The following is a 27,553-nucleotide window of genomic DNA, read 5'->3' as shown; positions in this document are numbered from 1 at the left end:
GCAGTTAGGGGATGCTCCTTCAAATGAGAATTGTTTTTTCACTGTTTTCAATTTTTGTTGTGATGAGAGCTAGGATTTGCTCTGCATTATGGTATTTTCCTTTCTGTCCTGTTATCTTTGGGAAGATCAGAAGATCAAGGGAATATATTGTATGATGATTTGACTCTGCGGCTATTTCCAGTGTACTTTTCTGACTTTAGTGTCTGTGAAATAATAGATGAAAGACTTTCAAAGAAGTTCAGAACATTGAAAAATCAGTTACTACTTAATGGGGCCTTTAGGACGCATTGGTTCAGAACTATGGCATCCTGCCATCAGAGCACTCATACTTTTTTACTGTTACTATAAGACTATTGTGCAATTCACACTGATGAAAATCTATTTGATTTTTTGACTGTCTTCTGACTCTTCTATTAAATGGGCAAAGCCTAAGTGAGCAGAACTACATATCTATCCTAAAATACTAGAAATAAGAATAATTTACTGTAAATACTGAAATAATGTGCTTGTTGGTGTTTGAAACTTTTTCCTAAATATCATCTGTCTGTCATATTTTGCTAGTTAAGAAATGAGATTTGTTCCTTGCTTTCTATTCAGAGTATGAAATCTGCAGTATTTCTTTTCCCCTCGTGAGGGAAATACTCATTATATCTCTGAGGGCACTAGAACTTCCTCATATGCTTTACAGAAGAACATACTTATTGTCTACTTTGGTTCTAAGAAGCACTAGCATTCCTAGTGTAGTCTGTGGGGCTGTGTGCTGCCTAGATAGGGAGTGCAACATAAAGACTAGCAAGCAGTCTTGATCCAGGAGCTGTTATTTGTTTTAATGGAACAGTAAACTGTGTTTATCCTTAGGAAGAGTCTATGAACCATAACAACTCTGAATAATACAAACAATTTAAATCCTGTAGTCTGCACAGGGATGTTTGGGTCCCAGAATCAAGGAGATGCAAAAGCAGCTTAAAATCAATTTAGTTACGCTTTCCTCCTGAATGAGGGTCCCAGGGTGAAAGTCAAACAGCAGAAAATTATCAGACTGGGACCTTCCATATCTCCCAGTATCTTTTTTTCCTGAACTTTTAGTCTGTTTTCTGTTTTCACGTGCGCACCTGTTTTTAGGCTTCTTCAGATTATATTCAGGCAGTCATATGCAGAGGGATAGCTTAACTTTGTATATCTTTTTTATTAGCATGGATGAGAACTTTGGCAGTTTCCTACTACTGAAACTTCTAGTGTCTTTAAAGAAAATATCCTAACACCCAGAAAAAGATTTCTTGGCATTCTGTTCAATCTTGTAGTATCAAGTTCAGACTGTATAGTGAGCCTGAGGTTTTCTGGCTTTAAAATCTGTCCATATTGTAATGTACATACTTAACATATGTGGTGTTAAGTACACTTTTCTTTGTATGAAGGGCGTATTCCTAACAATTCAGCTGCAGGCTTTTTCAGACTTTCTGATGGGGGAAAAGTGAGTTGCTTTGTATGCATTTCATATAGAGAGCTAACAAATACTTCTGATTCCCAGTTTAGCTTAGTGCTAAAAGAGTATGCAGTCAAAAAATGACACTGCCATAAAATATTTTGTGATTATTGTGGTCCACATACCGAAATGGCAGAAGCCAGCAGTCTCAGTTAGAGGTACCTAGAGTAGCCCTTCTGAAGTGCCAAAGAGAAATCTGGGAGAACACAGGTGGAGCAAATTCTTAACTGGGTAATTACACACAATCAAACAGTTTCAGGAAGATTTTTCAAAAAACTCCTGAAAATCCAAGAATAAAGTTGATTTATTCTTGGATAACGATAAGCATGAAAGAACTGAGTCAAAATATGTGTTTCAGATGAGTTGGAGGAAGTGAAAATAAGTATCTTCTTTCTTGATACTTTCAAACTGGAGTGTTGGACAGAAACATGTGCTGGCAGATGCTTTCTAAATGTTTCCTTGCCCATGTCCTGATTATCTATTAAAAAAACAACAAACAAACCTCTAACTGTTCAGCCAAATTCTTATTCACTGAGATTTGCCAAATACTATTCTTTTAGAATATTTGACCTCCTCATATGGCAGAATCAATGGTGTAAGAATTTTCTTGCACTTAATTATTAACTGCAGCTCTGATCAGATGAGAACATTTGAGGTGTGTGCATCTATCAGTATAAACTTATGCTTACTTGACACTTCTAAAGAGACGTTCCAGTGTTGAAATTATAAGTTAGACTTTGTAATTTGTGCAGGTGTATTTGGGCTGCACATACTTCATTTAACAGAAGACCTCTTCAAATATGGTGGTATAACAATGCAGTTTTGCAATAGAATTGTGTTGCTCTGTGAACGCCCTCATAGAGGGCTGCAGGTTTCTTCTGTGAGGACCATGAGGGCTGAGGAGAAGGCTGCAATGTTTAAATACTTTCTTTTTGCATTTATGTTGTTGTGGTTTTGCTCTTAAAAAAATTTTCAACAGTCCTCTTTTTTTTCTTCTCTTGCCTTTGAGGCTGGATTAACTGGACATCTGGTACTGAAGATTTTCTCCTCTAAAGAGACATGAGTTGTTGCCATGCCATTCTTCAGATGTCTGTCCAGGAGATTCTGTAGTCAATGAGACATGCTGAGTTCTTAGTTTAGTTATCCTGGCAGGTTGGTAGATATAAAAGAAAAGATGGGAGTTGCCACTCCAACAACAGAAACTAGTGTTGAAAATTCCCTAAGGAATGCATAAGCATGTGAACTGCTTAGTAATATAGAATTATTTCCATTCAGGAGGTATCTAAATGTCTAAAATCACTTCCAGGAACTACAGATCTGTGGTTATGTTCACTTTTAATGCTTAGTAGATAGTACAAAATGATTGTGGAATGAAAAACAAAATAAAGCATTTGCATTTGGTTATTTTCATTTGTGCTTAAGCTTTTCTAGTAGTTTTGATTCTTAGTATTTTGACTAAAGTAGTCACGTGAAGGAGATGAGAGCCTTCTCAGCATTGCTGTGATTTTTATACTAACACTTTCAACATTTACCTTTATCTACAAAGACAGAATTGTGGTATATCAGGTGGACAAGGAATAGTAAATGCTCTGGAGTGTAACCTATTTCACTTATACTGATAAATGTGCGCATTTTACAAGTCACTCTATTTGATTGATGTAGATGTTGAGTTCCTGTATAAAACTTGAGTTTATAGTTGTCAGATTTGTGGAAAAGTTGATTTTTCTATATAGAATGCTTCTGAATATAGCAATGTCTGTAGTACTCTTTGGTGTTATTATTATACATTCAGCACTTTCCTGATCAGAGGAAGGTCTTTTACTATCTACAGAAAAGCACAAAAGCTTTTCTTTCAATATATCCCTTGCTCTGAAAAAGGACTCACACTACTATGACTTGGTTGCCTTGTTTTAGGCAAATCATTTTAAATGTAAGTTAGTGTATGCTGTGTATTTTTATCTAGTGACTTATAACCTCAATTTTCTTTTTCTGTTGAGTATTTTTTCCTACCCTACTTCAGCTATTTTAATGTTCCTATTCAACAGCACTGGCAATCATGAAAACCAATCTGTTTCTTATAAAAGTAACTAAACTGCTGAAAATCTATTGCATTAATAACAGATCTTTTGCTGATTCTTGTGAAATGATAGCTGACTAATTTCAGAAAGTTGAAAAATAGTAAGTATAGATACAGATAAGTCTTCCTAGAAAAAGAACGTCAATGAGAAAAAAAGCATAATTATTTTAAATGGCATAAGTATTTAAGTTCAACTAAGTATATCTATTAAGTAGAAGTTTTAAGGGAAGAGAGCTGGACAGGCCTTATATATTGGAAGGTAGAAAGGGGAATACTCCAGCATGTGGTTCTTTGAGGACTTCTGCATGCTGTGTAGTACTCTGGAAGCTGTGAGGGTGAGGGCTGCACATGTCTTTAGATGCGTGTCATCTTTCTTATCTCAATGGAGTGACCATTCTCATCAGTTCAGCTGAAGGCAGTAAAGTGGAGGTAAGGGAAAACCAGACTTCGTTAGGCTGCTATGTTGTATGTTGAAATGAGAGATGATCTTGCTCTGATGGTTTGCAGCTTATTTTGTTTTCTGTAAGCTTTGACAGAGGGCTTTTGCTGAGGTTTTTCAGCCAGGTGCTGTGTAGTGTGAAGTAAATCTTCCTTTGCTTAGCTCCAGGTGTTGTGAAAAACCTTTTAGGTCCTCTTCAATGAAAGGCACTATGATGATGATATAATCCTTTCAGATAGCTGGTAAGAGACTAATTCTAGATATGAGTGGAAAAAATCATATAAATCACGTGTTTTCAGGGAGAAGACCTTTCCCTTTGAAAATATGAAGTTTTGCTTCATCCATTTTCTTACTTCCTTTGCACACACAAGTAAGACGCATTCTTGAAGGCTCATGGATAAGTGTCCATCAACCCTGAGTACAGCAGCCTTGAGAACAAAATTCAGCCAGCAACTCTCACACGTTATCTCTAACCAGCTGAAGTACTAATATGTAATCAACAGAAGTGGAACGATTTAGAACTGCAGTCCTGTATTCTACAATTGGCACACTGAGCAGTGTTTTGATTGCTGTTAGGTATCTCTCAGCTTGTCACCCAGGGATATATCTCAGATCTTTGAGATGAGCTGAGAGTAGAGAGATGGGCATCTAGGGTACAATTTGCTAGCTTAGAAACATAGTGTGAGGAAACCTTGACACCTGGAAGGGAGAATTCCCTTTGTCTACAAAGTAGAACGTGAACCCTGGTGTTTTACTGTGATGGCAGATGACACCAGTTTTTATTTCATATCATAAATTCAGAGTATGGCGAGCTAACATAGGACTAAAAGCAATGCTGCAGGGTTAGAAGGAAGAAAGAGAGCTTTCCTGGAAACATTCAGCATTATGCAATGCTTTCTGGTGTAAACATTGAACCTACTATTTTCTTAGTAAATATTCCAGCAGAATGCAATCATCTGAAATGGTTTTAGTACCGATACAGCTAGAAGATGTCTATCTCTTAAGTAATTTTGAAGTATAATAAACACTTTGGCATCTAAAAACATTTATTTCTAGTAGGGAGTGACGGGCTTAAAAATATATATGTTTACTTTAATGTAGCTAAATATGTTGAGCTATAGAGATTTGAAATTGAGAAATAGTGAAAGAGAAAATCCTCACCGCCACCCCAGCATTCTAATAATTTTATCTCATCTTTTAGCTTGTTTTGCAGAGGAATGGAATAAAAAGATTGCTACTAACACATTAAACCTCAAATACTGAGCTAAGAGAAAGTAATGTTAGCTGTAAGTCCTTCCACAGGGAGATGAAAGGTTTCAGACAATCTATTGCCTTGAAAAATCTAAATATCCAATCTCTTTCCTACTATCATTGCAGCTTCAACATTGCAGTGCCGACTACATGATTTATGTGCCATAGCAGAAACAATTGTGCAGTATCACAGGACATGTTACCAGGATTTCCATGCTGAAACTCGTGCTTTTTGTTATTATTTATTCTTGGTACTGTGATGGCAGATTAAGCGAGATGCTTATGCACCTGTTATCATCACCATATGCTGAAACCACCATCATGAAAGCAGCTTTAACAAAGGCAGTATATTGTGAATCTTTAACACTTAACTCAGTAGTAACACATGCACTTTAGAATTATAATTAATATATGTAGTGATGGTCACATAAAAAAGGTTTATTTCTCAATAATTACTAATGATGGATGTCAATGACTTTGAGATTCAATCCATAGAATTTAGCTCTGCAATAGATGTTAATAAAATCCTATAAGCAGAAGATTAACCTGATCTCCATGGCACAGGGAGTTAGAAATCTTGGCAGCTGTATTAAGATTATGAGTAGAAAGGTAAGATGGAGTCTTTCATGCTTTTTGCATGCAACTTTCTCTTCAATTTGTTAGAGAAAGGTAGAAACTGTTGCAGTGATTCAGTGTAAACCAATGGTACTGCAGAGTATAGCATTTTTCATCTGGTTACATTGTTATTCACTGTGTAAGATTCAAGTAGCTAAAAGTACTTTTAAATGGTAATTCTGCTTTCAAATATTGTACCTGGAAGTAGGTAAATTACTTTAATATTTGAAGACTACTGTCTGGTTACTTTGGCTCTAGTAGCAATTAAGATAGGCAAGATTTTTTGTGTGTAGGTAAATAGGTCAGCTTTCAAACATTACACTTATGTTTGTTGTACCCAATTGTTGAGGCCATGGAAATTCTAGATGAGGTAATTTAGAGAATGAAAACCTGTCTCTGTTTTTGATGAGTGGCATATTGAGTGCAGAACTTGACTTTTTTCTTAAGGCCACATCTTTACTTTTCCAAGGTATAAACAGTCACAACAGAAGATTCCATTCTGTTTTTCCTCTCAAATTTTGACTTTGTTTCTAGATACCACAAACAACAGTGAAGTACCCTGAATGCTTTCACAACTCCTTTGGAAAAGAAAGGAGACCTTAAGTTCTGCCTTCTTACAGTCTTACAGCCTTCTCCTTGTTATATGATTACTGAGCTTTGCAAGCCAGAGAAGGACACCCTTTGAAGCAAAGGGGAAAGCCTCAGAGAGGTGGAAAGAAGATAGGAATACCTAGTGTCCTCTCTCTCAAGGCTAAATGTTGTTGTTAACAGCTAGTAACTTTGGTGTTCAATGTAGTTGTATTTTCTCAGTTGTATTTTCTAGTTTTTCTAGCTCACATAAATAGGACAGTTATGTGGTGGATTTATTACACATCACAGGGAGCAAAGATAATGGAGAATGCTGTATGCTTACAATGAAAGATTCTCGGGGGTTTTAGGTACATATATTAAGAGATTTGTTACCATTATTTCTTTTCAGGTACAAATAAAAGCTGTATGTCAACCAGTGCTCCTGTAGGTGTGACAATCAGGATTCCTGTGAACAGAGCTTAGGTAAAAAATTATGTCATAATATCTGAGTGGCTGAATTTAGGAGAGAAACATTTTTCTCCTAAGCTAGGAGGACACAGTGTATGTTCAAGAAACAGCTCTAAAATCATACAGCATATAACAGCTATATGGTAATTTAGACGTTTAGCTCTCTTCGATATCCTGTTTTTTGAAAGCACTTGCTAATAGACCTAGTCATTTTACAGTCCTTTGGCTGCAATACATACATTTTAGATGTAGCCTACATTTGGATCTGAATTCTTAACAATTCTGGAGACACAAAAACTAATTTGGCTGCTTACAGTTTCATATCTCTCTCTTGCTTCTCGTATTGTGTTCCAGATGGAAATGGGAAATTATTAAATTTTCCTAGGAGATAATGGATAGTGGTCTGTTAAAGGTACTTAATGACATCATGTCTTCTACATTTGTCTGCAAAGGTATTCATCTGCCTTTCATGTAGACAGTTACTTTTTTCAATTATCATTTGTCTAGTGTCATGATAGTGGATTGCTTAAAATTCCTCCCTGTCCTGGTTTATGTCATCTTGATTCAGCATAGTAAAAATTTAGTGACAACAATCAAAGGTGATGTTGTTTCCCCATGACTAAGATCTTGATCTTGTCTCCCTCCCCTAATTATGTGCAGTTAAGTACTATGAGGCCGGGTGAGTATTTAAAATTGTAGTTATGTCAAGTTCAACTCCATCAGCAGGTGTGAGATCTCAGCAATATGTGCAATTTTAATTTGAGTAAATTATCTCTAAACATCACACTGAAGCAAATACATAAAGTGAGATGAAAACCTGAAGTAGAACAAATGGAGAAAAATAAACTGAGGCCTGCATTATGGTAGCTATGTTCTCTGCTTTGATATACAGCTTGTGCTTATGAGATACCTAACTATCAGACAAAAAAAGGTATGAGAAAATCACACCAAAAAGGAAATTAATCTTAAAGGTCACATTCTTGAATGTCAGAATCAAATATATAAAGAAAAAAATTACATTGTCAAAACTTTTAGGATGTTTTTGTACATGATCTAATTGCAAATGTCTTTGGTTGAAAATAAAACTCTTCTATGTGTCATTCACTGTCATTTCAAATCAAATGCTATATTATTTTGTTCCCTTGAAAGCATGAAAGAAAACAAAGGGATTATGATGAATAAAATGGGAACAGTTTCTTTAATGTTTTATATAAGAATCTCAGTTTACTTTATTTTTTCCAAGAAGTTGTAAAGAAGGAGATTGAAGTTACAGGAGAGAATGAGGGCAAAGGAGCAAGTTAGTATTGGTGGGGATTGGGAGGAAGCCCTAATCCTCTCTTAAACAATTATATCTTGTACTCTTTAACTCGGTGCTCTAGAATCAACTTAAAGCTTATTTACAGGGTACAGTGAAAGAATAACAAAGAATCCTGAGCCTGCAGGCTCTGGAAATTAAAATAGCACAGCAGTGTCAGCAAGATGGAGCTTAGCAGACCACGTCTGACTCTGTGTTAACAGGTATTCTGCATCACTTCGTAGAATTTTATCTCTGCCCTGTGGGGACCCTGAAGAACTTAGTTTTTTTTCCTAAATAGAAGTAGACCTGAGCAAAAATCCACTTTTTGAATAAGTCACTGCAATGGATACTTGAAACCTGAATCTTGGTTATTATGCTAGCACGTTGGCTGACAATTATAGAGTGTAGAATTTATAGCTGACACAAACTGTTATTAAATTAGAAATCTGGGCAACTATCTCAAAGATGCTTGAAAATCAGATTGAGGCACTTCCACTTGGGCATGCATTTCTGGTTTTGAGCAGATTGGAGCCTTAATGACCTCATATTTCCAGCTTCCATCTGTGAGAATTCTCATGAGATATTCTTATCTAAATTTTTTAGAGACCTAAGTACCACATAGTTTTATGACAAAGTAGAAGAATGCTTGTTGCTTTTGAAGGCGATCTTTCTTGCTTGTCTTTTGCAATTTGGCAGCCTCTTTGGCACTTCAGGAGGATTCCTAAGTGCATTAAGTTCTAACCAACACAGTTCCAGATCTAAGTAATTTGCTGAAATATGAACATGATGCTGGAGTCAGAATTGTGGTGTTCCTGTTCACATTTTACCTCCTGCTGTTCTGCGTCCTTTCTAATAGCTTCAGAACAAATGAGAAAGGTGCATGAAAGTAAGATGGTTTTCTATTCTATGCAGAAGAATCTAATTAGGGCAGTTTGGGACAGCAAATCTTTGCTCCTATTGTCTCTGCTGCACTTGTTCAGTAACTATTCAAGAATTCAGTTTCATTTATGGTTAAAACAATATATTTAAATGAGTGTGTGTGATAAGCTTATTAGAAAAGAAATCAGAAAGCACATAAGAAAAAAAGTGCATTTGTGTCAAAGTAATGTCTGTTTTTGTGGTACTTCCTAACGCTACAAATATGAACAAAAACTGTGAGATTAAGTGTATACTGAGTGCAGGCACGTCTGTTAATTGGAAGAAATTGAGAAAAGATAAACTTGTGGTTATTTCTCACATATCTTGGAGATTAGTAAAAGTGGTTTGAGGAAACCCTCTCTAAAATTTGAGAAACCTTTAACATTATAGCATTTGTCAGCCGCAACTTTCTCTTTATGAAGAGAAAGAAAAACCCAAACAAGGATATGGAGAACCAAATTGGATTTGCAAATATTTCCCAAATTATCTTTGCAGAGTAAGAAATGTTATTAGTGTTTGTTTTTTTGTTTCTTTTTTGACAGGTATTCAAAGGCTCTTCTCAATACCTCAGCGGAGTAATTGGAATATTATGGTAGATTCAAAAGAATAACAATTCACTAAGGGAATTAAATTAAGCTAATGAAAGAGGGCCTTCTACTTAGAACCAATAAATGTGTTAGACTTTGCAGTTTAAACCACTTCAGAGTGTTTTTAAAGCCCTGTGGCATGGTTTTATTTGAAGCTGAATCGGACAGTATGCTTAAACGCTTAAGGAAACTATATTGAATTGATGTGGGGAACTATTAAATTGTACGCTAGGTTTTTGGGTTTTTTTTTTCACTTAGCTCTTGGAAACACGGAGGAATTCAAGGGTCTGAAGAAAAGACCTGCATGAGTGATCCAGACTTTGCAAGGCTGATATATATTGAGTTTTGGTAAAAGAGGCACAGAAGGAATCAAACAAACAAAAAACCCAGGGAAAAAATAAAGCTTGTCAGTGATTTCCCAAGGTGACAACTGCTCTCTCAGTTGAGATTGTGAGGTTGATTTCCCAATGATGAGGTCCTTTGTGCTTATCTGCTCTATTTCCACACTGCTTTGAAATCAGCTATGATGCAGTTTACATATTCAAAGGTCCTGGCCATTATTGGTAGGATACTGATCTCAGCGGGTCATTGACCTTACTTTTTGCATGGAAACTCCTCTGAACCGTGCTTTTCAATCTTTCTCTCTTTTTCCCCAAAATTTTCATGCAAAGCAACGTTGAAATTGTTCTGGCTAATAATTTATACATGAATATATATATATATATCCTTAAGAATACATTCATTTTTCTTTTTCTGTTAATATTATTTTCATTGTGACTTATTGACAAAAAACTCTTGTGGAAATGGCATCTGTTATTACAAATTCCTCTAGGAAATCTTTAAAAGACCCCCCCCCCCAAAAAAACAAAAACTTTATTATGTGTAATATTTATTATTATATATTATTATGTGTTCCTCCTTTGTTCTTTTCAGCTATGCTTATCATAAATATCAGCACTTCATTCTTCATCTTTGGTACGTTCATAACTTAGGTCCACTAATTCCCTGTAACATACTCAAATACATTTATTTCATTTCATAACCTCTGTTGAAATATTCTGCCTGTCTAAATGTTGTTCCTATTATGTCCTTTCTGTAAACAGAAAACAGTGTTTCTACTGTGTTTTTTTGGGAGAGTTGTCAGAGTGTCTTTAGTTCCACACAACTTCTTATGGTCATAACGCCCTCCTAAGGTAACCTTTCTTTGCAACATTCCATATACTTACACTGTTTTACAGTACTTATCATATACAACAAACATGCTTTCCATTACATTGATGATTTTTAAGGAAAAATGCTAATCCACTGAACTTTATTTAGCATTGTTTGACGATTATAGTTCTATTTGCAGATTTGTGTTGAAACAAATTAGAAATAGAAAGTATCTTTTTAACCTCTATTTTCTTTAACTTTTATCTAGCAGATAAAGTGAGGGATGTTAGCTCTAATGTGCCTGTGGCTTATCAATGCTGTTGTCAGAAAGCAGACACATTTTCCGGCTGACTACAGGTGGTGTTGACATTTATGGATCCCATTTTCTCTAAATAAGCTGCTTTAGACTCGAGATCACATTCAGATGCTGCCTTTCAAAACAGTTTTATTTCTCTTAGAAAGGAGAATTTTGAGAATTCAGTCAATTAGTGTTTTTAACAGCTCGTTCTTTATAGAGAGAGTAAGAAAGTCAGCACCCGCAGCTCTAACCTTAAGGGATTAAGTAACTTTTAAACCAGAAGCATTCTCAGTTCATTGTAATTAGCTCTCTGGTTTTGTTACTTAAAATAAATAAGTATTACAAAATCCATTTTAAAATGGCGTTAACTTCAACTTTCTCTTTTGAAAAATCCAGACCCACAGTGCAATGCTGTTCTGGATTTGTAAAGAACGTCATTAAATAGATGATGTTGCTTTTAAAAAATATTTTTAGTGAAAATTGTTACATGCCAAAAGAGGCAGAGCTTGTCTCCCTAATATTAAAGGCCTCATTTTCCTGCCAGTCATCCCTATACAGCTGTGCCTGCCTTCTTAAGAGTGCAGTATCACCCATTCACGTTTATTTTGAAAGGCTGAGATTTTGTTCAGTGTTTGTATGGGAGCATTTTTTTGGAGTGACAGAATTTGCAGATACTCTTAACTATTCCCATGATATCTTTTTAAAATCAAGGCATATTTAATATACCCATACGTGAATGTCGTTTTTCCTCGCTGCATTTTCTAGTGATGTGTTGGGTGAATGAAAGAAAATGAAGCAGGACACAAGATCAGTAAACACAGAAGACATTTTGGAACTGTATGAACAGTATATTTGCTATTTAATTGTTTAATAAAGCTAACTAGCACATTGAACCAAAGTAAGTATGTGGAATTCTAAGGTGCAGAACTGGTTTCTCTACAAGTTATTTTCTAGGTGTTGCATGACTGTGACTTTAGTGTCTCCCACATGTAAGTCAGAAAAGCGTGGACATAAAACTCACTCAGTTTATATCTGTGATATGTTTTTCAGTACAGGTATTAATTTACTTACTGCCTCAAAGTAACTGTCAAGCCCATGGTAAATGCAAAGATATTTAAGATAAATTATCATATAATCATTTGAGTTGGGAGATATCTCTGAAGGCCATCTGGTCCAACTCACCTCCAATAAACAGGGACATCTACATCTCGATCAGATAACTCAGAGCCTGGCCCAGCCTAACACTGAATGTCTCTGGGGATGGGGCATCCGCTGTCTTGCTGGACAACTTGACTAGTCCTTCACTACTCTTGTCATAAAAATACTTCTTCCTTATATCGAATTTAAATCTCCCCTCTTTTAGTTTGAAGCCATTTCCCCCTTGTCCTATTACAACAGATCCTGCTAAAGTGTCTGTTCCCTTTTTTCTAGTATCGGATCTCCCCGGAGCCTTATGCTATCCAGGTTGAACAACTCCAACTCTCACTTAGGGGAGGTATTCCAGGCCTTGGGTCATTTTTGTGGCCCTCTTCTGAACAAAATCCAACAGGCCCATGTCTCTCCTGAACTGAAGATTCGACACTGGGATGCAGCAGTGTTCCAGGTGAAATCTCACCAGCACAGAGTAGAGGGGCAGGATCACCTTTTAAGAGCATGTCTGTGTTGAACTGCTTTATTTAGTGATGTTATTGATACTTATGGAACACCAACATTTGCAAGTTCTTTTTTTTCCCTGACCTTAGTGACATAGGCATTATGTGCGCTCAGAATGCAGGCTGAAGAGATTTTAGGTCTTTCATTTTTTTCCCAAAATTAATATTACTGAATGTAATAACTGAGTGTGAAGAATCACCTTGAGAATTCCTGAAGCAGCTTCCTACCATGCTTTCAAAAAATGGTGAGTTCTGCTTTGCTTATATGTAAAGACTAACATGAAAAAAAAGATGAAACATATCTGCAGCATTATCACATACCTCAAGCAACATAAGAGAGTGATTTTTCTTTAAAAAAGTAACCATGTGTTTACAAATAACAAAAACGTACCACATTTCACATTTTAATGGGAATAGTTTCAGAAATGATATTTTTTTAAGTCTGAAAACCTGTTTTTGAGAACAGGAAGTCCCAGAATTGTCCCTGGACAATCAAAGAAGGCTTGTTTAAATTTCAGTTGTTTGAAATGCATTGCAATTTGTAAGCTTGCAATATGGATTTGCACATCTATTAAAAAAATATCAAAGTCACTCCCAAGGCCCTTCAGGTGAGAATAAGTATCTTTTAGATGGGCAAATGAGGGCAGGGACTAATTAATTAGTCATTCCAGATCAGCTGGCTCAGGCCAAAAGTACAATGCAAAATTACAGTATAAATAATACTCTATAAAAGTGTTGTTTTCTTTGCTTTAGAACCATTCTATTCACTTTTACTTTTAGAGCTCTCTGTTAAAAATGAAAAGGAAAAAAAAGAGAAAAAAAAAAAAAAAAAAAAAAGAAGAAGAATTTCTTCATTCCAATTTTGGCTCATATTAAATGCTGAAGCTTAAGTGGATAATTTCTTCCTTTTCCCTTTTCATCCTCTTTCTTTTTTTGCTCTTGCACAACAGTCATTTGCAGTTTTGCCAGGGGGGCTATTAGCCTCAGTGCTGTATGGAAGCTATATAGGAAATAATTCAAAAAAATTTCACCAGCACCCCAACAATTTGAGTATCTAACCTTAGTTAAAATAATTTCTCAGTGTCCCAATCCCTCATGGGAAGGAAAGCATCAACAGCGGGGGCTGCTTTCTGCTTCTAACCAATAGCAGTGTGATGGTGGTGGCTTCTTGCTCATGGGTCTACTTGGGAGCTGGTATTTTGTGGCTGCTCTTTGTATGCATTATGCTGTGTTCTTGTGTTCATTGGTTTGCAAATTATGTTATCTCTGAATTTATTAGATCTGATGTATGTTACATGCACTGAAGAGTAAACTGAATTTTTCTTCACTTTACTCTTAAAACTAGATCTACTAAGTTCCTAAAGTAGTGTAAAAACTGTGACCCTTATCTGAGTAGATACTGTTTAGCCTGACATCTTTTATCACGTCTTTCTGCTTTCAGAACCTCTGCTATCATCTGTTGGTTCTCCCTTACATCAGGTTATTATACTGTGATCATATTTCTTTCTGCACAAAGTAATTACTTCTTGCTACTACCTACTAGTTACAGAAGTATATGTATATATATACATGTGTATATATACATATGCGTATATCAATAGATGTAACAATGCAGTCATACAACCCTCAAAGAAATTAAACATTGGATATCAGGAAATTGCAAAAACATCTTTTTTTTGTAACCCAAAAGCCTAAGACCTGTTGTTAATGCAAAACGCATTTTATGTTCCAGGGAACAGCCATGCAACATTTATTGGGCTCCAAGGCTGCAGGCTATATGTAGCATTTGGTCGTACTGTGACTGTTAAAAGCTTCAACTTAACTTAAATACAGTCAGTATTTAACTTTATCAGTATAGCATTCAACAGAAAGTAAGTAGAAAATGAAAAATGAAACATAAAAGAACAACAGAAACATTGCATACATAAATTTTTAATATGTTCCAATCTGTCATTTTACGCTGTTTTTGTTTCTAGAAGGGACATTAAAGTCATTCTAGCACCACGTGAACTATATCACCTTGCTATTATATAATACTTGCTGATTGAAAAATAACAATTTTTGCCTTTGCAGGAAGGTAGGAGGTTCTTCCCCATTCACTGTGTAACTCATCTGGAGTGGGTAAAGTGTCGCGTTTCATTTTAGTATCCTTACTTTCATGTTGAAAATACCTTTCCACGGTGGTATATACTGCTGAATTTCTGTACTGGTGCCTAAATGGCAGACAACACTGCTTGGCTGCAGAATTGGAAGGAATTCATATTCTAAAAGGACGTTTCTTTTTTAAAACTACTTCACTGTTTTGCTTAAAAATAATAAGAAGAATTAATTTATTATTATTATTATTATTATTATTATTTTTAAAAAAGGTAAAAAGTAGACTAGGTTGAATGCTTCCTCCAAAACTTCTTCCTCCAAAATCTGTAGCTCGGTACTGAATTAGACTATAAGCTCATATGTTGCTGAAGGAAATGGGCACAATTCTTTCATCATTTTCAAGATTATAATTAAGACGCATTCAGTGTTTTCAATTCTTTTCTCACAATGTCTGCATGAATAAAACATCTCCCAGTGGAATATTGTCTATTATTTTTGTTTTTTAACATCTTTCTTGATTCCTCTCTAAACCGATTCTAAATAAAGATGTCATCTTGAACAGTATGGTATGTCAACATACTTTTTAACATTTCTGTTATTAATTAAACAGTTTGTAAAATATTGCAAGTCAAGAATTCATTATTGTGCCTTAAAAGACTTGTACAAATACAGGAATTAATTTTTTATGCATTCTTGATTTGTTAAAGTGTGTTAATTTCTCAGTGGATAGACAATAATAGGCAAAATACCGAGAAAGGCCTTCATTTGTGGGTGAACAAAGAGGGAACAAGGCCTTTAGCAAGTATACCTAGAGGAGACTGAAAAGGAGAAGAGAAAGCAAAAGAGAAGGGATTTTGTAGTTCATTTTCTGAATTGTGCTCGGCACTAATCCACTCCAGCTACGTTTATTAAGGTAACTCACTCGTAAATCAAGAGCCCTTACTAGGAATTTAGGTTGAAGAGTTTAACACTTCTGGTCATCATATTATCAAGTGACTCAGCTAAGTGACCTGAATTAGATGCACATATATACTGCATGTAGAAAGAATAAAGCACATATTCAGCGTGAGTTTTACCAGGTAGGTTGTCTAAATTTTGCATAATTTGGCAGCAGAGAGTATCTATGGAAATTCTGTTAGAAAAAGGAGAGCTGGAAAATCTGCTTGAGAAGTTGAGGTGTTATTTATAGTAACTAGGTGGATACTTTGAACAGTTATTTTTAATCTAAAGGAGGAAAATAAATAATGTTTCTCTACATGTTATTGGTAAGATGCAAAACAATATATATATTTTTATTCTGGAGTACATCATCAAAAAGGGAGTAGTTTACTGGATTTCTGGGTTATAAAATAAGACAGTATCAAAACCAGAACTTGAAGTAGTTTTGCTTCTTTTTTTAATGGTGATTCAGAGAACATGTGGAAGCTTTTTTTATATTTATGTACTTTGACTTGAGATCATATTTAAAATCTTTCAGTGCCATTTTTACTGACTTTTGCTTCATTTGTGTTTTGGAAGCTGGCAAGCTGAAAAAGAAAAAAATTGTTTTGCATCTTGGTTTTCATTTATTTCTGAGAAACAGTTGTCTTAGGAACTCCGTGACTGATCTCAGTTGGGCTGCTGGAAATGAATATAGCTGTTTTAAAGTAATAATGTAGCTTGTATTCCCTTACAGTAGCAGTATCATAGGAAATAAATTAAGAGCAGATTGTTTATTCAGTGTTTTTCCTCTATATTGTTATTATAAAAATCAGTTAATCTTTCAATCTAATTCCAAGTTGGAAACTTATTGCAGCTGTGTATGTTCTTGATGGAATTATGTTAACAATATTTCTGTTTAAGTTGCTCTGCCTTAGAAATGACTGATTTTAGGAGGAAACCTCCTTCATGGGAGGCTGTTTCAATCTGTTTAATACTGCTTTCTTTTTATCCTGGACAGCTGGCTTCTATATCCATCCGAACCTTGAGTGTAGGCGTATCCTAACATTCATCATAGTATCATAGTATCATAGTATTGTGCGAGTTGGAAGGGACCTTAGATTCACAGGTTTCCACTTTTTATTGCCCACATGCTTATGCTGTTTCCTCCCTCAAGCACCTGAATACCTGGGGCAGGACCTAGTTGGTGTGGTTTCAGTTTGTCAGAGCTAATTATTATAACTGTCCTGTCAGGTAGCAAAGGTCTAACAGGCAAGCACAAGGACTGAACTGGAAATGAATTATTTGAAGGAATGATTGAAGTTCTTTCTTGTGGCTTTGTGTGTGTGTAGGGTTTTTTTCTGTTTTAATTTGCCTCTTCTTTCATGGTTTGTACCTTCAAAGCTATACTGGAAATAAACTCAGTAGCTCTTCTCTTCCGTCCTGTGGCACCCTTTCCTGACAAGAGATGCTTGCTGGAACTATGTGTAAGCATGCTTGCTGGGCAGTCTGCTGCTAATAAATGTAGTGTTTCCCACACCATTAAACTTTAGTTCTCTGTTGTATCCAGCAGCTAGACTTGTAGGAATAAAAGAATGTCTGAAAATATTGTTGTAATTATCTTCCTGAGTTTTAGCAGGACGTGAAATACTGGCAGGCAGACAGATGGACAGAGACAGCATCATTGCTTTAATTGGCATTTTCTCTAGAATTAAAATGGAAAATAATGTTAGAATGGCTGTATTTATTTCATCAGACTGAACCTCCATCTAGCAGAATATGCTGTTTCCCACAGTGGGTACCAAAGAGAAATGTAAGGAACTGAGATATGAGAATTGAAAGTACCTTTGGTAATTTCTGTCTGCTGACTTCTGGAAATAGGAACTGGCAGGTATTTATGTTCCACATTTCTTCAGTTTATGTGTAAAAAGGTGGGTGAGAGGCAGATAGAGTGCCTGGCTTTGTATTTTACCTTCATATTTTTATTATCTTTTTCTCCATTAATTCTGTACAAGTTTGACGTTGCACTCAACACTGCACTGCAACAGAGTTTGTGTCGCACTGAGGTACTGTAGCTATAGTGACCTTTTTTAATGTCCTTTTTCTACAAATGCAGTTTACTGGAATGATGAAGTGAATGCCAAGAGACTTATATGAAAAGGGACTTCATGTTGCATTCTCACTGCAGCTGGTGATTTATGATAAAAGACTTACTATGTTGCGAGGTACGTTGTTCTTTATTTCTACTTGATACTGTAACTTTTGAGTTGATACAAGTTGATACAAGTTTCTGGCAGTGTTGGCAGAGGGAGGTGTTTTTCTCTCTGTGCAAGTGTGCAGTGTTGTATTCTATAGAAGTTCTGGGAGTGCACTTTGTATGTGATGTTGTACAAAATCAAAAAGCAAATCCATGACAAAGAAGAAAATGTATAAAAAAACATGCTGCTAAAAAGCCATTCCCTACGGTACTTGTATTCCATGTCTGTACAAGCATTAAAAGAAAATAATCTGGGAATAGTTTTCATATTTGTGTGCTAAAACAAATTTAACTCGACATAAGAAATGCAAGAAAAACTAACTCGGAAAGAATATTTTTAGCATTCTACTTTTCATTCAGTATTTCTTGGGGTAGGACAAACACAGGAAATGAGAGATTTCATCCTTTAAATCTTCTGCAGGACAAAACGGTAGGACATAATATTGGGCTGCCTCCTTCCTTCGTGTTGGGGGGTTACTCCAAGAAGTATAGAACTGCGATTTCACTTCCTTCTGAGATTTTAAAAGGGGTGAATCTTGTAGCACTCTAGAGTAATTGTCTGCTATTGTCATCTATGTAAGAGAGAAAGATCCTAAAAGTTTTCTTTCCTATCTATCTCCATTGCTGTGGGGAGGACTATGCATAAGTTACTTATAATTATCGTTCCCTTTCTCCCCCTCTCAATCGGAAGCTTGCAATCTTTAAAAATAGTCTGTTTCATTTTCATTACAAATTGCATTTAGGAGACAAGTTCTGTGAAGGGTTCAGTTTCTAATTAAATCATGTCCATTTTTACCAATTTATCTTAACTACATGGGAAATATGAACTGAGATTAGTGTTGCATGAAGAGACAAATCCATCTCTTGAGTTGCTGAGCTTTCTAGGAGTTAAATTTTTCCTCACATAAATCTGACTATTCTTGCTAAAGCTAATTATTCACTTGTCCATAGTGCTCAGATAGTATGAAACAGACATGATAGACTGCAGTTACTTAATGTGAACAGGGACAGCCAAAAAATGTACACTTTTAAGTGATTCTCAAGCCAGTAATAATTTACTGCAGTACACGGGAGGTGCTTCCAAAGTCCCAAATAAGATGCAGTTTCTGCTCCAAGTAGTGTACAATAAGTTATACACATGAAGGGCAGAGATGCTTGGTTGGAAATGCTCCAAAGTGTTTTGAGCGTGGGAGGACACCAAGGACTCCTTACAGCTAAGTTTCCTGCGTATGTGCCAGTATGACTTCATTTTCTTGCCCATGGACTGAAAGACAGTCATCTTAAGCTCCATACTGAGACTTCTTTCAGTAACCGTTTCTACAGAGCAGTTCCAAGGTAGCATTGTTTTAGGTAGCACAATAAACTATTATGCTCAAGGGACAAGTGGAAACTGTCAGTGCTTTTTAAAAGGCATTAATACCTTCAGTATCTGCACCTCTACTGCTCCTGTTAGTTAATAGATTTTCTTATCTGCAGTGTCAGTGAACTCCTCTTGCAAGACTTGATACTAATTTTACTTTGCCTTGTTTTCGGAAAAGCAGTAAATGGGTAGAAAACTACTTTCTCTGCACAGCATTTTGTTTCACTTTGATTTATTCTGATTACTTCTAATGACTTAGGTTATGCTGGTAGCCTACAGACAAAAGAAAAGGGGGAAAAAAAAGGTAGTTATAGTGTTACAATTAGCTTGTTTCTCTGTGGAGAACCAGGCTTTTGTTTATTTCCTCTATGAACTGCAGATCACTATTTTGCAACGTCTGCATTTAAATGTCCTTGATAAAATCAACAGTCAATTCTTTATATTAAGGTTTGGGTTCATTCTTTCTGACATTACAAACATCTTGGAGAAATATCACTAAAATAAAATAAGAAAAGTATAATTTCAGTGACATTAGGGTGTTTTTGCTAATTCAGCTTCGTTGCTCTTCAGTCTCCAGGGTCAAGACTTCTCCCAGTCAAGGTCCAAGGAAGTCCAGTATGATTCAAGGGAATCAGCAAGGTTGGTTCTATAACTTATATTTTATTTCTTTGTCAGTAACAATCTTTGTATGTTATTTCTTCTTCAGAAGTAAGCCAAAGCTCAGTACATCTGCAGGTCACATTGCCAATATCCCGTTAGATTAGTATCTGTGTCAACTGATGATAGTCTCATAAGATAGTTGTTGGTACCATAATAAGCACAGCTGTGACTCATCTGGGGGACTGTTTTCTATTGTGTTGCTGAAAAAATGTAATTAGAAAGTAACAGACATCATTCCAACAGTACTGACTGAAGATCGTCTACAGAACATCTGTGATAAGAGAAAGAATTTTGTGCATCTTGGCAACATTATTGGAATCATGATTCAAGGGTAGAATTGAAATCAGTGTTGCGAGGAGGATGCAGACGGGTTATAGAAAAGATAGCCTTATAAGAGTGGCCGAGTCCTTTTCTAGGTATTAAAAATGAAAGTGAAGCATGAGAATGCTTAAGTGTATCTGCTGTGGTGCTGATGAGTTACTGAGTGTTCAGTATTTTTGTTGATTGTTTTTAAGCTGAAGTTTGTAGCATTTAAATACTATTGTTCAGAACAATACATCTAGCCAAAGATAGTACTATCTAACTGGTATATGTATTATAATAGACAAGTTTTCAATCTTAAAACAATATTGAAGGTAAATGTTGTGATATAAATCTTAACACTGCAAAATTACTGCACTAATCTGATTTTTTGACTCACCATTTCTTGAAGAGATAGTGTGCTAAAACCCTCTGAAGGGAACATTTGACTTTCCTTCTTACTGAAAGAGCAAATATAATTCAGATGGATAAGATACTTAGGAGATTTCAATCTAAGCTTTTCTGTAAGCAATGGCAGTATCTGCAGTACTTGCTTTAAGAAGGCTGGTGGATGACATCATGCAAGTGGTTGAGTGGTGCAAGCATCAGTGAAGGACGTAGTTTGTTTTCAGTGGTGTAAAATACGAATCCTAAGAGCAGCGAGGGAGAACTGAAGAAAGGAAGAGCCAGTGTTGCATTTCAGGACCAAAAACATTTTAGGGGTGAACTTCATCAAATGATACATTTCTTTTTGAAATGGAAATTGTGAAAGCCTCATATCATCACAAATGAATGGAATAGGCCATTGCACCGTTAATAATACATTCTGCGTCATCTCAGGAGGGACATGTGAGTGACTTGATAGATCTTTCATGTTTTAGACTTCTGATTCCAGAAATGTATTCCTAAAGTGAAATCTCTTTTCATTAGAAACATTAAGTTCTTGGGAGCAAATGAGCAAATGCCAGGTGGTATTAGAAAAATTATCCAAATGAACACACTTGAATTTATGCTTTTAGCATATGTTAATATGTACATTAATTAGTTCATTGATTACTACAAAAACTTGATCATTTTTCATTGTTTCTTTGTAGGTTAACCTGTTACTTTAACCTGATGACATACGAGTTTACTTGAAGAAAGAGAGAGACTTCCTGCTGTTATGAGAACAGTTTTGCTGGATTTAAGGATGTTAGGCATCCTTCTGGACCTTTTAAAAGAAATGTGCCTCAATTTTCCTTTTATAACAGTCAGAATGTCTAGAATGGAGGTAAACCTATGGAATACCATACATGTACTTGTTGAATTCCTTACTCAGGGGCTTTCCCTGAGTCTTTTATCTGTAGCTTGTAGAAGTTCCTGCTTCTTTGTGGAGTTTCTGAGCTAAACAGGAATCTGGCACCAGGGATACAGAAAAAAAGATACTGTAGAAATATTCTGCAAAGAATGCATGTATGAGTACTTAATTTTTTATGATTGACATGTGTTAAATGAGTGAATGAAGGAAGTCTGATTTGGCCAATTTAGGTCCTGGAAATGGTTTGTGTTTCTTTTACCTCCCTGACTCCCTGATGTGACTGTTCCAAGAATCTCATTATTTTCTAATTCTCATGACTACTATATGGTGAGAACATTTTCACAGTGTGTAATGAATAGAAAAAATTAGGAGCTCAGTCTGTAAGTCAGTGAGTCAATAGCAAACACTATTGTCAAACTCATATATAAGATTGACAATATATGCCATAGACTAAGGCGTCTTAGAGCTAAATAAGATTGCTTATTATCTCTATAGTGACTGGAATCAAATTTTTCAGAGCTTAAAGACATTAGCATTGCTGTTTGATTCCACAGATATGTTGTTGTTTTTCTTTATTAACCTAACGTGGCTAAGGTATGCAGTTTCTATGTAGATTATTTGAATTTGAAGCTCTATTCTCTTGTTTGAATTTACGTTTGCAAAAGTCTACTTAATAAAGGCAAAGACGACTACAAATGATACCCGTATTCCTCCCCCTCCGCCCCCTTTTTTTTTCCTTCAAAAAAGCAGACCAGAGGGTGTAAGTCATATTAGAGATGCTATAAGCATGGTCATATGTTGTATTATTTAAAATAAGAACGTTTTCACAATTCATACTTGTTTCTAGTTGGAATGTATTGTGATAAGGCTGTGCATAAATTATAATCAAAAACTGATGTGTGAAGTACAGCTTCTCTGTGTACTGGATGTAAAATTGTTGATTCTTTTAATGAAAAAAAAAAAATATATTAGTGTCCCTGGAATATATGACAGATTGTCTTGAATTCTGTGAGTGAATGGAAATTTCACCTGCACAGGGAAAGCATATCATCAGGGCTTTGGGGAAGATAATTTTAATTGTCATGTACTATGAAAAAGAAAATATTCACAGTTGTTTTAGAACAAAGAATATTACAGTTAAATAATTAATATATGATATTTTTCTTTGTGTTTTTACAAAGAATCAGTAGCTGTATTTTTATAGCTAAGAATCTTTGTTCTTCCTCTTTAGGCATTCTCAACGTCAAGTGAAATTTAGAGAAGCAATCAAATTAAGCCTTCATTTTTATTGCATTCTTTTTCCCAACTTTTTTATTTTTGGAAATTTAGGCAGGGTTACAAAATAAGTTACCTAGACAATTGAATTTATTAAACAGTATTTGTTTAAGTTTGGGTCTGTTGCAAGGTCTAATGAACATCAATTCTGCAACTTTTGCTTTTAAGTTATTATACATTATTTTTCGTACTTTCACTAGAGGATAGCTGTTGTATTGCTCTTAGAAACAGGCATTTTTTTACCTAGTGCAAAATCAAATGTTTAATCTGTTGTCATTCTGTACACTTTGGATTTTAAGCAGTGTTTCCTTTGTAATGCAAACTTGTAACACCAAATCCTTTGTGAATCTGATGACTTCTGCTTGCCTTAAATCCCTTAAAATAACTGGAAGTATCAATTCATAACTCCAAATAAGATTATTGTAATAGTCTATTGGTGGTTCAGAGACCACTAGACTACATGTTTGCTTGCAAATGAAATAAAAGATCAGCTTTTGTTCCCTAGCCTTGAGGGCAAGTACATGATACAACTCATAAAGCTTCACAACAGTGTGGCTATGGCCACATTTCCAGTTGGATGCTGTTCCTGGCCTCTGCTATTTGAGCTGTTCTCAGTTGTACTACTTGTCTTAAACTGTGCATAACGTAAATGCAGCTGAAAAATTAGGCAGCATAAATAGCTCTGTGACAGTGTTTATATCTATTTCTAAATTCTTCATAGCTTACTGGAACCGATGTACTCCAAAGCATCTTAGGACAGGTGTTTGATTTAGGAAAGCAAGGGAAGAGAGAATGAAAGCAGCTGAAGTTAAGTCCAGTCCAGTCTGGTGTGGGACTGGACAGAGATACTGGAGCTATCTGGTCTGGCATTGAGAAGGCATGCACTGAAACTATGGAAAACAGCTAGAGGCAGAAAATCAGTGCAGCTTTGTGGTGAAATTGATTTAGAAAAAGGTAGAATATATATATTTTTTTCCTTTAAATGACCAGTATTCAGTCCTTCATCCTCAATTTCAATTCAAAACTCTTAATTTTAATTCTAATTATTTTATTTATTTATTTATTTATGCTCAGTCACAGAGCACTATAATGGAGAAAAATGCTGAACAAACACTTGAGGCAAAATAGCTTGAGTAATCATTACCTTCATTTCCCAGGACAAGGCAACAAAGAAGGTTAAACAACGCCATTCTCTGCCTTGAAGCTCTTGTGAGCTTGTACGGCAGCTGTGCCCCCCAGCCAGGAAAATGAGCTTTGCTGCTCTGATTTGAAGATTGCATGAGTGAGTGGCAGTTGAAAGTGGAGTGTGAGTGAGGATAACAATATCAGGAGAATTCAGTTGGGGTTCTGTTTTTGTTTTGTTTTGATCTTGTTTTGGAGAGATAAACTGAGAACTTTGTATTTTAGGGCTCACAGGAGTGTTGTAGTCATCTGCAAAAAGCATTCCTATTTCCTTTTCCTAAATTGACTGTAAAAAGCTGCTCTGAGATCCCATAGGGCCTATGCAATGTATTATAAATTGCTTGACTAAAAGAAGTGTACATGTATTACTGCTGCCTAAGGCTACCATATTAAAATATCACGTGATCACTGTACCATACTGCCATTCTTTAATTTTATTAATAAATAAGCGATGCAGTCATTTGCACACTTTTTAGTATTCTCTCCTCACTTTCTTTTCCAAATAATTGAGAAGCAAACAAAACTGTATGCATTTTGTAAAGGGTGAGTAAAAGAAATGAGTACAGAATAGATTAATACTTACATTAAATTATTTAGGAAAATAACTTAAGGCACTACTAATTTCAACAGCTGTAAGCAAGGACTGTATTTTCTCTAATTTGTGTTGCAGGTAAGAAGTGTGTCAACTAAGATGGACAAGGTTCTGTTTTCTGCTCACATCAGTTGTGTTTGTGCTGATGAAGGGGCTGCAAAAGTAGCCAAACAAGCAAAACACAACTTTCAGTTATCAGTGAAATTTAATGCTGTTTTATTTGCCCTTATTTATTTATTTCCTGTCCTGTATGACTTTTAAGTCTTCATCTGCAACAGTGGTCAGGTATCATCTTGAAGTTTATATTTCTATCACTGATGCCCTCCTTATTTCATGTACTGATATTTTATCAGCACTAGACAAGATAGCCATTTAATTTGTAAGCCCTCTAACTAAAGGCTGTGTGCAGAGTACATTCTTAGAGCAGTATGTGATAGAGTAACTGCTAATAAAAGAACCTTGTATCTAGATCAAAAAAAAAAAAACAACAAACCTGTTAGAGCTTTTGTACGAAAGAGGTTAATGGATTCCAAGGAAGAAATGAACTGAAGTGTGTTGTCATTCAATCGTACTGAGGTTTGATTTCTTTTATCAGGCTGAGTAATAACTGTAGGCACTTGCCCTTTCTATATCATTATAATTTGCAATAAAATGAAATGCTGAGGACTTTCCACATTAGCTGAGGAATAGCAGTTGACCATTTGCTTGCAAATTCATGGCCTGTGCTTATTTCAGAACAAAGAGAAAAAAATGAAAAGGTTGTTTTTACATCTTTTAGAAGAGATCAAGAATATGGAAAGCAGAGCCTCATCTCCATATGCATTCAGCTGAAAACTGTGAAATATTCCTAAAGCTCCTTTGAGGTAAGTGTATGTAGGAAGCAACCTGTACCTGCATCCTAAAAGAGGATTTAGTTTTTATATTAAAAATATTAAACAAACAAACAAACAAACATTATCTTCCTAAACCAATTTATTTCTTTTTTCCCCTAATGAAAGCAATCAACCTCTTTCATTCTCTCAGAGATTTTCTTGTTTTTTTTGGGGGATTTTTTGATTTTTTTGACTGGCAAAAAAGTCTTGAATGACATACACTGGTATTTTACTGACATCACTATAGTTATGGAATTCTGAAAGTAAAAAAGAGGCACAAAATGAGGGGAAAAAATGGTTATCTTAAACTAGCTTAATGTTTTTTTTCTTTAGCCTTCCTTTAGGTTTGATGTTTCTCAGTATGTATAGTAAATGGATTAGCAGTGAATTGCTCTTGGGAAAGAATAATCTTCTGCAAACATTGTAAGAAATGCATATTTACTATTTGCAGAAGAGCACTTTTCCCCCAGCTTTTACTTATAATCTCCACTTCATTAATTTAAAAAATAAAATGCAGCTCCACCAAATACCGTCTATTTTGAAGATCCGAATTTGTCATTTTGACAGGATATCGGACTATTGTCCATATTTATAGATACTTAAATTTCTGTGTAATGATATACACAAAATCGCTTAGTTGTACATTTTATAAATTCTTCCTGTCGAGATAAAGATAACGCATACATTAGCTTTACTTAAGATTCCCTTCTTGTGTTCTCAAAAAAACCCCAAACCACGAGTGTTTGCCTTTTCAGAAAACCTGTCTTCTTACATTTTCTAGTTGATGCATTGAATTACAATGCTCATGTCAGATTTTATCAGTCCTACAAGAGAACTGAACAGTGCACCTTCAAGAAAGAAAGCAATTAGATGTTCTTTTTTCCTACAGTGAGTTTTCATTTTATAGCTACAGCCTAATAACAGGGTGTGTGCATGCTAGAATGAAGCAGGAATCTACCAAGTAGCTGGAAGCAAAATGGTAACAAGAAAACTGTCATAGATATGATCTCATGTGCTTTTTTTTCTTCCTTGGATTGATAAACTTCTTAATTGTCTGTTAACGTCATGCACCTGAGTTCTCTCACTTAGGAACTGAGTAATGAAATCTTCAGAATATATTATGAGAAGGATTTATTAAGGATTTGATACACTAAATAGTATGTTCTGTTTCCTTGTATGATGACCAATTTATATTAAGCTGACTCTGTCAATTCTTTAAGCAGCTATTATAGATAGCCTGCTTGTAAACTTAAGAGAGTGTGAAATGTAATGTTTGTAGCATTGTAACCTGCAACAGATAGAAATTACACCTACTAAAGCAAAAATTAACTGTCTTCCTAGGTAGCTTTAGTAGTGTCAGCAAGCAGCATATAACAGTCATATCTGCAGACCTCAGTCAAGATTAGGATTCAGCTCTGCTAGGCACTGCACTGTAACACGTAAGAGTCAGTGTTCTTTCCAAAAACTGCAGTTTCAGTGCAATCCCTTGAGTACACAGATGTGTGTGCATCCAACACAGGCACACACACGCATCATCTGCACAAAAATTCCAAAGTAATCTGCATGAAAATGTCAACACTGACACTGGACCTCCTCGATGCCAATAGCACTCTTCCTAATAAAGGCTGAGAGGCCAGCAGCACTTCTTTGGCCTGCTTAGTTCTATAGTGAAATGTTTAACATCTTCTACACAAAAGGTGTGTGTAAGTGAACATATGTCCACGCAAATGGAGTATTTACCAACAGGTACAGGTGTTTTTATACTATGGAAATACTGGTAGAATTGATCCTGATTACACTGAATGTTAGATTTTCTTTGCACAATTTTTGCAACGTATTAAATTGCTACCCTGTTGTGTTAAGAAAACTTCTGTTGTTTCTTGTTTTTTATGAATTGCACTGTGTGTTCAGTCCTTTTCAACTGGTCATGGATTTG

At 35.5% G+C, this 27,553-nt stretch overlaps 1 long non-coding RNA gene across 1 annotated transcript in view; it reads left to right on the top strand.

Annotated features, from left to right (window-relative positions):
• The window catches only part of LOC140252225 (uncharacterized), a 45,290-nt gene extending 23,636 nt beyond the window's left edge, over positions 1-21,654 (top strand). Inside the window, exons 2-4 of the long non-coding RNA XR_011903581.1 lie at positions 17,939-18,047; positions 20,010-20,078; positions 21,494-21,654. This is a non-coding gene — a long non-coding RNA (uncharacterized lncRNA). The remainder of the gene's footprint in view (positions 1-17,938; positions 18,048-20,009; positions 20,079-21,493) is intronic.
• The last annotated feature ends 5,899 nt before the right edge of the window (positions 21,655-27,553 follow it).

Source organism: Excalfactoria chinensis, chromosome 4, assembly GCF_039878825.1.
Source record: "Excalfactoria chinensis isolate bCotChi1 chromosome 4, bCotChi1.hap2, whole genome shotgun sequence".
Taxonomy (NCBI): Eukaryota; Metazoa; Chordata; class Aves; order Galliformes; family Phasianidae; genus Excalfactoria; species Excalfactoria chinensis.
The sequence above is the reverse complement of the archived record's forward strand: the minus strand, read 5'-3'. Positions and strand labels throughout refer to the sequence as shown.